General features: G+C 48.0%; 1 protein-coding gene and 1 long non-coding RNA gene across 3 annotated transcripts in view; one reads left to right on the plus strand and one right to left on the minus strand.

The window, feature by feature from the left end:
* Positions 1 to 2,390: 2,390 nt before the first annotated feature.
* LOC116103343 lies at positions 2,391 to 6,997 on the minus strand. Its single transcript, XR_004123460.1, has 2 exons — positions 5,815 to 6,997; positions 2,391 to 3,151 (listed from the first exon to the last, which is right to left on the minus strand). It is a non-coding gene; the product is annotated as an uncharacterized LOC116103343 (long non-coding RNA).
* The window catches only part of Pc (pyruvate carboxylase), a 106,332-nt gene continuing 104,016 nt past the window's right edge, over positions 6,773 to 9,088 (plus strand). The window contains exon 1 of one of the 2 annotated variants that reach the window (XM_031389185.1): positions 6,773 to 6,882. The gene's annotated coding sequence lies outside the window, so the exon portion shown is untranslated. Of the gene's footprint in view, positions 7,092 to 9,088 lie in introns of both variants that reach the window. The other variant, XM_031389186.1, reaches the window with a different exon arrangement.

Consider the following 9,088-nt stretch of genomic DNA (forward strand, 5'->3'; position numbering starts at 1 on the left):
TGCTTGAGTTCCTGCCCTGACTTCCCTTCATGATGGGCTGTAATCAGGATGCTTAAGTCAAATAAACCATTTCCCATTTCTCCCCCAGTTGCTTTGGTTGTGGTGTGTTTAACACAGCAATGGGAAACAAACTAGGACAGAGGTGATGAACATCAGGAGCTTGGGGGTCACTGGGAATATATTAGAGTCCATGGCAGAAGTGTAGCATTCCAAACACATAGCACAGCCTAAGTCCAGGGCCTTGTTCTTGTTTGTTTGTTTTTTGTTTTTTTGTTTTTCCGAGACAGGGTTTCTCTGTATAGCCCTGGTTGTCCTGGAGCTCACTCTGTAGACAGGCTGGCCTCGAACTCAGAAATCCGCCTGCCTCTGCCTCCCAAGTGCTGGGATTAAAGGCACGTACCACCACAGGGCCTTGTTCTTTTGTGTTGCCCAGGCTGGTCTGAAACTTCAGACTTGCACAGTTCCTCCTGTGGCTATCCTTGAAGGGAAGGAAATAATTCTAGAGAGATGCTTGTGCGATCAGCCTATTGAAATAACAGGCCCCCTAGCTGGGGGTGGAGGGGTGGCACCACACATTTGGGAAGCAGAGGAGGGCAGATCTTTGTGAGTTTGAGGCCAGCTTGGTCTACAGATGGAGTCCCAGGACAGCCAGGGCTACTCACAGAGGACAACCCCCACCCAACTCCCTCACTCCATCTCAAAAAAAAAAAAAAAAAAAGAAAAAGAAAAAGAAAGAAAAAAAAAGAAAAAGAAAAAAGAAAGAAAGAAAGAAAGAAAGAAAAGATGGAAAGAAAAGTCCCCAAACATTTCCCCAGGAATTTCATGATGGGCAGAAGAGAAGGCTGGAGGCCAACTAGCCAGAGGAGGAAGCTGCCTCCTCGGAAGAGATTTCACATAACTAGGTCACATAACTGTGACCACGCCTGGCTCAGCCTCCTAAGGGATAGGATTACAGATGTAAGCCACTCTTGAAGCTAGGCTTTGGTTTTCTTAGTTCAGACAACTGGTCTATACTCTTGGTTTTTAGATGCTCACAGAGAAGCTGGGATGGTTCTCAGGTTCAATTAATTCAACCTTATCACTAGGTGCTAACTGCCTCTACCCACCAACCCTTCCCACAGCCCTCCACCTTATCACTTAGGCGAATCAAAGTGCATAGCAAACAACCACAGTTACTGAAAAACTACCCTAAAAGCTCCTGTCAAAGCTCCCGGGAGCAGAAGAGTGCTCACTATTTAAGGTTTCCTGTATGAGAGGTGAGCTTAATTTACAGAGCCAAGAATACAACTTGTTCAGATATGCAGGGGTGAAGTGGGTTTGTCTTGCCTCCTGAGCTTTTTCCTCACCCGGGTGCGCAAGCTCCCTTTGTTAACAAGCACAAGCGTGCACCCCATTGTAAGCCCACTGCAGAAACAGGTCTGTACAGACGCCTGAGAAGCTATTTGCACAACGAGGTCCCAGGCATTTCTTATCTTATGGGAGATCTTGGAAACATATTGTTTAAAGTCCTTTTAGCTTCAAGACTTAAGGCGTCCTGAAGACACAAATGTCAAAACAAAGCCCTTTGTTTGGCATCTGAGGCCTATTCTTTCCTGCCTAGGGTTTTCCCAGGTGATCCAGGGTGGCCAGCAGAATACAAAAAAGTCCAGCCAGGGAGTCCCAGGCTGTGGGATCAGAGGTCACTTCAGTTCTGGGAGCCTCAGTATCCATACCTGTCAAATGGGCACAGCATCCCTTCATACTTGATAAGGTTACTAGATCAACAGAGGAACTGTGGCTCTGAGTGGGTTTGAGATTCATCCCTCTTCTGGCATCAACCAGTGGGCAGTGACGTGGCCGTGGTGAGGTGTCTACCACAGGTCTTATGTGCTTAGGCTTGTGGGCACTGAAACGGCAACTTGACAGGGCAGAAATTTCATGAGCACTGTGGCTAAGGGGATGCTATGGTCACCCTAGTGAGATTGGAAAAGGGAATCATCCATCCCTTTGCTTGCTGGGGGCCATTTATTCAGAGGAAAAAAGGAGACGATCCCTGTGCTGGCAATACGGCAGAGATGTATCCCAAGGCTCCCCAGTGCTGGTGAATGGTTGAAAGAACTTGTGGAGCTGGGACTATTCATACCAGATAGCCAGAGTAGGCAGAGACTTAAAAGACTGCATAGTGGAAGGGGAAGAGCAACAGGATTAAGGGAACTTGAAAAACACAATAGGGGGAGTTGCTGATATTTAAGTTGCCTCCAACCCCAAAACTATATCCAGGCAAGGGCATAGGGTGGCTTTGCACAGCTGCAGTTTGCACACTGCACCAATGATCCAAACTTGTAGAACAGGTGGGAACTTGGACCTGTGTCAGGTACAGAAAGGAACGGAAGAGAAATGAGAACGGAAACTCAGGTCAGACTGACTTTATCAACCTGGTTCAAAACTTCTCAAGAGTCTAATAGCAGGTGGCTCATTGTCAACCTATTTAAGACCAGCGTAATTTAGAAAAAAAGTTTCCTGGTGTAGTACAATCTCTGGTATACAAGGAAGCATAATTTCATTGAAACTAGACTCAGGGTACATGTCGTTTTTTTCCCCAGGAAGATGGGTTCTAAAGATAGGATACCTGTACTAGCGTAAGGGCCTGAGGCTCTGGCCTGCTCTCACTCATACACTCATAGTGTAGAGGTCATTTGGACTACAAGCCACCTCTCCTCCTGGTTGTGAGAGCTTGGGGGAACCTCTGGCTTTAAAAGTCATTTAGATTACTACCTACCTCAGGTTCTGGTTGTAGAGGCTTGATATGGTCTGGATTAACAGATCACCAGGCAATTAATCACTTCCAATCCTCAATTTCCTGGATAGAAGAACAGGGTCTTTTCTTTCTTTCTTTCTTTTCTAAACATCTTTCTCAATGGAAAGACAATCTTGTGTGCTTAACATTCCTGTTTTCTCTAGAGATCTGTGGGCTCAAGGGCCTTAGTGTTGTGCTCCTAACGCCAACCCACGTCTGCTTCGTCATGGACTGGTGGGACACTGCAATGGGCCCAGTGATTTCCAGAGGGCCACCTTCCCCTCATTGTCATGATGACTCAGGATGGCTTAACAGCACTGATAGATGGAAACAGTCCCCAGAGACCCACGAGTGTGGCCTGGATTCCTTGAGGACCTGGAAGATGGAAACATTAAAAAGGAAAAGATCTGGGACACTTGCCTACTGTTCTTTCAGAAGACCCAAATTCAGTTCTCAGCAAACACATGGCAGCTCACTACCACCTGGAATTCCAGTTCCAGGGAACCTAATGTCCTCTTCTGGCTTCTGGGAATAGCAAGTAAAACAGCCATACACAGAAAGCAATAATAAATAACACCTTAAAGAGAAAGGAGCTATCTCTCAATGGGTCCCCCTCATAGCAGCTTGTTTGCCCATACCTGGAACCTGAGTAGGCTTGTTACAGGTTGTTGGTTGTAGTCGATCCTTCCTTTCTTAAATACAGAGGCCTGGAGTCCCCTGTCCTACAGGACTCTTGGCCAATTTAATTTACCCTAATCCTTTTAAACTACTTTTCATGGGCTAGTTTCTATTTATCATGAACTAATATTTGTCAAACTAAACTAACTCTCTCTCTCTTTCTCTCTCTCTTTTTCTTTTTTGGTTTTTCAAGTCAAGGTATCTCTGTGTAGCCCTGACTGTCTTGAAACTCACTCTGTAGGCCAGGCTGGCATTGAACTCAGAGATCTGCCTGCCTCTGCCTCCTGAGTGCTGGGATTAAAGGTGTGTAACTACCACACCTGGCTTTGACATCATATTTAAAAATAAACCAATGGTACCACCGCCACCCAGCCAGGCTCAACTCTTAAATAGTGTCTGTATTGAAATGTGAGCAAGGGGTTAGAAGACAAAAACCACATCACTCTCCAGAAAGTGGAAGACACAAAGGGGGCCTATAGAGATGCTGGATACACTTCCTCCCTACCTGTCCTGGGTCCATAGCCTGTGTATAAACCTGCCCAAGGCCAGGGTCTGCCCTTTTGTCCGGTCTCACCTTCTGTTGAAATTTCCTAGGATTCTAGCCAAGTTCTCCAAGATCTCAATATCAGTTAAAAAAAAAAAAAAAAAAAAATTCAATAAAAAAGTTTCTGAGCTCCACCCCAGACTTCCTGACACATAATCTTTAAGAGTGGGTGTGAGCCCAGAAATCAGGTTGGTTTTGTTTTTAGAGCACCAGGAAGGTTATCACCACAGAAGCCTGAGAAATACTTCTGAGGCCTCCATTGTGGAGGCAGACCCATCTGGAGAGTCTCCAAAACCAGATGGAAACACAGAGCCCTCAGTGCCCAGGGATGAGCTCGGGTGGCCTGGGGCGCTTACAGGAGCTTCTGAAACACAGAGCCTTCAGTGCCCAGAGAGGAGCTCAGGTGGCCTGGGGCGCTTACAGGTGCTTCTGAAACACAGAGCCCTCAGTGCCCAGAGAGGAGCTCGGGTGGCCTGGGGCGCTTACAGGTGCTTCTGACTTCCATCACAGGAGATTCTGACCTGAGTGGTACTGAGCCCAGGCTGAGATGCAGTTTCTAACCATGCTGAAGCTCCTCCTCACCCCAGAGCCTCCGGGGCCTGGAGTAGGAACCCTCCACAACTCTGTCAGGGAAACTCATCAAGGGACATGAAAAAGCCTGGGTAGACAATTGTCTTGTTTCCCAATATAACCTGAGCTACATAAAATAGATGCTAGAGCATACTGCTCAGAGCCTACAGTTCCTTTGTTCACAACTCTCCTCTCACTTTCTGGTTCTGCCTCCATCAAACTTTGTTCATGTCCCAGTAATTTGGGGTGGCTGTAGAAGTCATGCGAACCTTCAAGCAACCATAAATCCTCTGCTCAGAACTCAGTGCTTACAGGAACCAAGAAGGATCAAGTCACACCACCTCATTCAATGACCATGGCCACTTAAAACTTTTCTGAAGAACACCGGGATCCATGTCTTACACCTAACTACATAGTGGAGGAGAGTTATCTATAGACAGGACGTGAGGTATTCCTGTACTAGAAGAGTAAATAGGATGAGTGATTGAAAGACTCAGTCGCCATTACTTGTAATCTCTTTTCATGTAGAGATCCAGTTAGAGAGGTAGAGAGAGGCCTTTGCCCAAGGTCACATAGTTTGAACTCTTTTCCTGACAACTCCAGCTCCAGGAGAACTGACACACCTCTACCCTTATACATAGATATGCCCATAAATAAATTATGATATGGTTTTTTTGTTTTTGTTTTTGTTTTTTTTTTTGAGACAAGTTCTTATGTAGCCCTAACAAGCCTAAAACTCTTGCTCCTCAGTTGAGTGTGGTGGCACAAGCCTTTAATCTAGCACTCAGGAGACAGAGCATTTGAATCTAGAAGTTCCAGGCCAGGCAAGACTACATCGGATGACTTTGTTGTTTCACACAAGCAAAATTCAACCAACCAAAAAAACCCAACCCACACTTCCTGATCCTCCGGCCTTAGAAACAGCCAAGTGCTGGGATTAGAATTTTGTGGCGTTATGCCTGGCTTTTTCTTTTTCATTGTTAGCATATGAAGTCTTTGATGCAATGGCTGATGCTAGATCTTGCTCACCACTCTTCCTAGCATAGCACCAAATAGATACTTAGTGTTTAAAAGTAATATATGAATCTGGAAAATTGGAATTTAAATCTACATTTTTCTAATAAATAACTGTATTCGATCTATGCAAGGTAGAGGTTCTGACAGACAGATAAAAGGAGAACCAGAAGGTTGGAATTGCCTTTTTTTTTTCTTTAAAAAAAAGAGAAGCCATACCGCAGAAGCCCACCTTGAACTTGAAATTCTCCTGCCTCAGTCTTCTAAGTACTGGTATTACTACAAACCTGGGCCACTTTGCCCAGCAGCCCAGTGGCAAGCTCTACACACCAGAGTCGGAGTTAGTAAGCAATTATTGTTTAACGCGATGTCCTCATAATTCCTGATTGTCCTGTCAGGAAATGGTCTATTTTTCTCTTCTTGGCCTGATCAATGATGATGGACTGTATTTGTTTACTCTTTGGTCTCCTATTACTGGAAGGCAGGACTTTGGAGTTGGTGACTTTCATTAGCTGAACCGAACCTTCTAGAAAGAAAATCTTTTAAGGTTCTGAGCGGCCCAGCTTTGTCGGTCAGGAGTCTGAGCTCAGAGACGTGAAGCTGATGCTCCAAGGTCACACAGAGGCGGGCATCTGACCACCACCTCCATCACGCCGCTTCTAAAGGACGCGGACACATAACCCCAGGTGGTACCGGCGCTCTCCGCTTCCTCGTGCTCTCAGCTAGCGCTTCTCCTGCGACCTCTTCTGTAGCTGCTAAAGAGTAAGTGCATCTGGCAGCCCTGCTCCAACCCCCGTGCATCTGTTATGGTTGCGGTTTTAAGAGACACGTGCTACCCGAGTGAATGAATTGCGCGTCCCCACCCCCGCCGACAGCCAATCAGGATGAGCTTCCAGACGCACCACTTCCGCCTATTGCGGGCCCTGGCCGCTCCAGACTGCCCACGTGAGGCCTCCTTGAAACGGGAGTAGGCGGGGGCGCGTAGGGGGTGGGCTCTTCTCGCCTCTTCACCAATCACATGGTCCTCCGGGGACGCGAGGGGCGGAGCCGACGTGAGGCGCCAAGGCTTGAACGCTAGGGGTGGGTGGGTGCGGGGAGGAGTCCTGAAAGGGGGAGCGGTGATTGATAGGGCCATTCATCCAATCGTTGGAGGGGCTGGGCCGTCTCACCCAATGGGAAGTCTCAGGGGCGGAGCCAGCGCCGCAGCAAGTTTGGTTGCGCGGAGACCGCAGCTGTTCCCTGTCAGTGGAGGCAGGGACCGTCAGAGGCGGCGGCCACGGTTGGAGGCGGCGGGGCGGAGGTGAGTGTCCGCGGCGCTCTGCACTTTACTCTTCCTGCTGCAGGTCGCTGTGCGTGGACGTGCACCGGCACCGGCGCCGGGGACGCTTATGTAAGGGCTGCGCGCGCCAAGGCGACGTGGGTCCCGCGAGTGTCGGCTAGAGGAGACGGCTGCCGGCGTTGCACGACGCGACAGGACGTGCACAATCCCTCCCCCTCCTCAAGCACCCGGTAGGCACGGACCCGCCCCCTCCTTTGCTCCGGGCTCCCAGGAGCCCCTGGCTGCCGGAGCATCCTTCAGGCTCAAGCAACTCGTCCCGCCCCTCTGGCGGCCCACATTGGCCTCGATCCTGCTCTCGGGGGCCCATTTTCCAGATAGAGAAACTGACGCTTCAAGCCCTAAAGTGCTTCCTTCGCGCCAGCTTCCCGGGAGAGCTCGAACTCCAATCTGTCAGAATAGTACCCCCCACAATACTGAATATGAAATCCATGCTGGGAGCGTTAAGAGAGACTCTTCCTTGTCCCCGAGGTTTACACCACACGTTCGGGAGGAAGCTCCTGGGAGCCCCTGGGTTCCACTTTGATTCGGGTGTGGAAGGAATTCTGAGGCTCCCGAGATTCGGTGATCCATCTGCCCCAGATCCCCCAGGAGGTGTGCCCGGGCACAGCCCGTTATTTCTACAGCTTAGAAGAGTTTACGAAGTGTGAAGTGCGTTTGGGAAGTGCCCTTCTGGGCAATCAAGAAGCTCTGGCTTTGAGGACTTGTGCTAGCAGTTTCCTCCCAGAGTGTCTTGCCCTATGTACTTTGAGAGAGTTGTTTTACCTTTGCTAGGCTCTTTCCTCAACTCACAAGCTTTGGAATCAAGCAAGATTTCTAGGTCTCTGGCAGCTTTGGAATTCTTAAAAAATCTGAAGGTCTCTTAATTTTATGAAAGAGGTCGTCCAAGCTAATTACTCCCGTTCTCCATCTGAGAAAACTGAAGCTCGAAGAGCCAGCTAGATAGTCTCAGTCCCTAGATCACAGCTCAAGCCCTGAGTCTTTTTTTGTCCTGTGCCTTCCCTGTTCTGTTGCTCCCTCACCCACTGCCTCCAGCAATCCTGGCTCTAGCCTCCTGCTTGTCACCCTTTCCCTGTATATGATGCAAATGCTCATGTTGGGGGTGGATATGCTGAGCCTTTTACCTGCTTCCAGCTAAAGCTTGTTGTTTGCCTATTCTTCACTGTTAACTTTCAAACTCTTTCTTTTTGGAGACAAGATCTTGCAGTGTAGCCTAGGCTGCCTTTGAACTCATGATCCCCCTGTCCCCACTGCCTGTCCCTCTCAAGTGCTGGGGTTACAACTACATGCCAACAGCTACATCTTTAAGTCTTTTTTTAAAATTTTATTTATTTATTTATTTCTAGATAGGATTTTTCTTTTTTTTAAGATTTATTTATTTATTTTTTTAAAAATTTTATGTGTATGAGTGCACTGTAGCTGTACAGATGGCTGTGAACCATCATGTGGCTGCTGGGAATTGAACTCAGGACCTCTTTTTGCTCAGGCCCCACTTGCTCCAGCCTAGCTCGCTCTGGTGTAATACACTGTAGCTGTCTTCAGACGAACCAGAAGAGGGTGTCAGATCTCATTATGGGTGGTTGTGAGCAACCATGTGGTTGCTGGGATCAGAACTCAGGACCTTCCGAAGAGCAGTCAGTGCTCTTACCCGCTGAGCCATCTCACCAGCCCTAGACAGAGTTTTTCTATGTAGCCTTGGCTGGCCTAGAACTCACTCTATAGACCAGGCTGGTCTTGAACTCAGATCCATTTGCCTCTGTCTCCTGAGTGCTAGGATTGAAGGCACTTACACCCAGTCCCAATAGCTATACACTATAAAACACTCCTGCACCTAAGGCTCAGGAACATTATAGAAGAGGGGATCGAAAGATTTATTATTTTTTTTAAAGATTTGTTTATTTATTTTATGTGTATGAGTACACTGTAGCTGTACAGATGGCTGTGAGCCATCATGTGACTGCTAGGGATTGAACTCAGGATGGCCCCCTTCGCTCTTTCGTAATACACTGTAGCTGTCTTCATATGCACCAGAAGAGGGCGTCAGATCTCATCACGGGTGGTTGTGAGCTACCACGTGATTGCTGGGATCCTAACTCAGGATCTCTCGGAAGAGCAGTCAGTGGTCTTACCCGCTGAGCCATCTCGCAAGCCCCAAAACATTTTTTTTTTT

This window comes from Mastomys coucha, unplaced genomic scaffold (assembly GCF_008632895.1).
Source record: "Mastomys coucha isolate ucsf_1 unplaced genomic scaffold, UCSF_Mcou_1 pScaffold21, whole genome shotgun sequence".
Taxonomy (NCBI): Eukaryota; Metazoa; Chordata; class Mammalia; order Rodentia; family Muridae; genus Mastomys; species Mastomys coucha.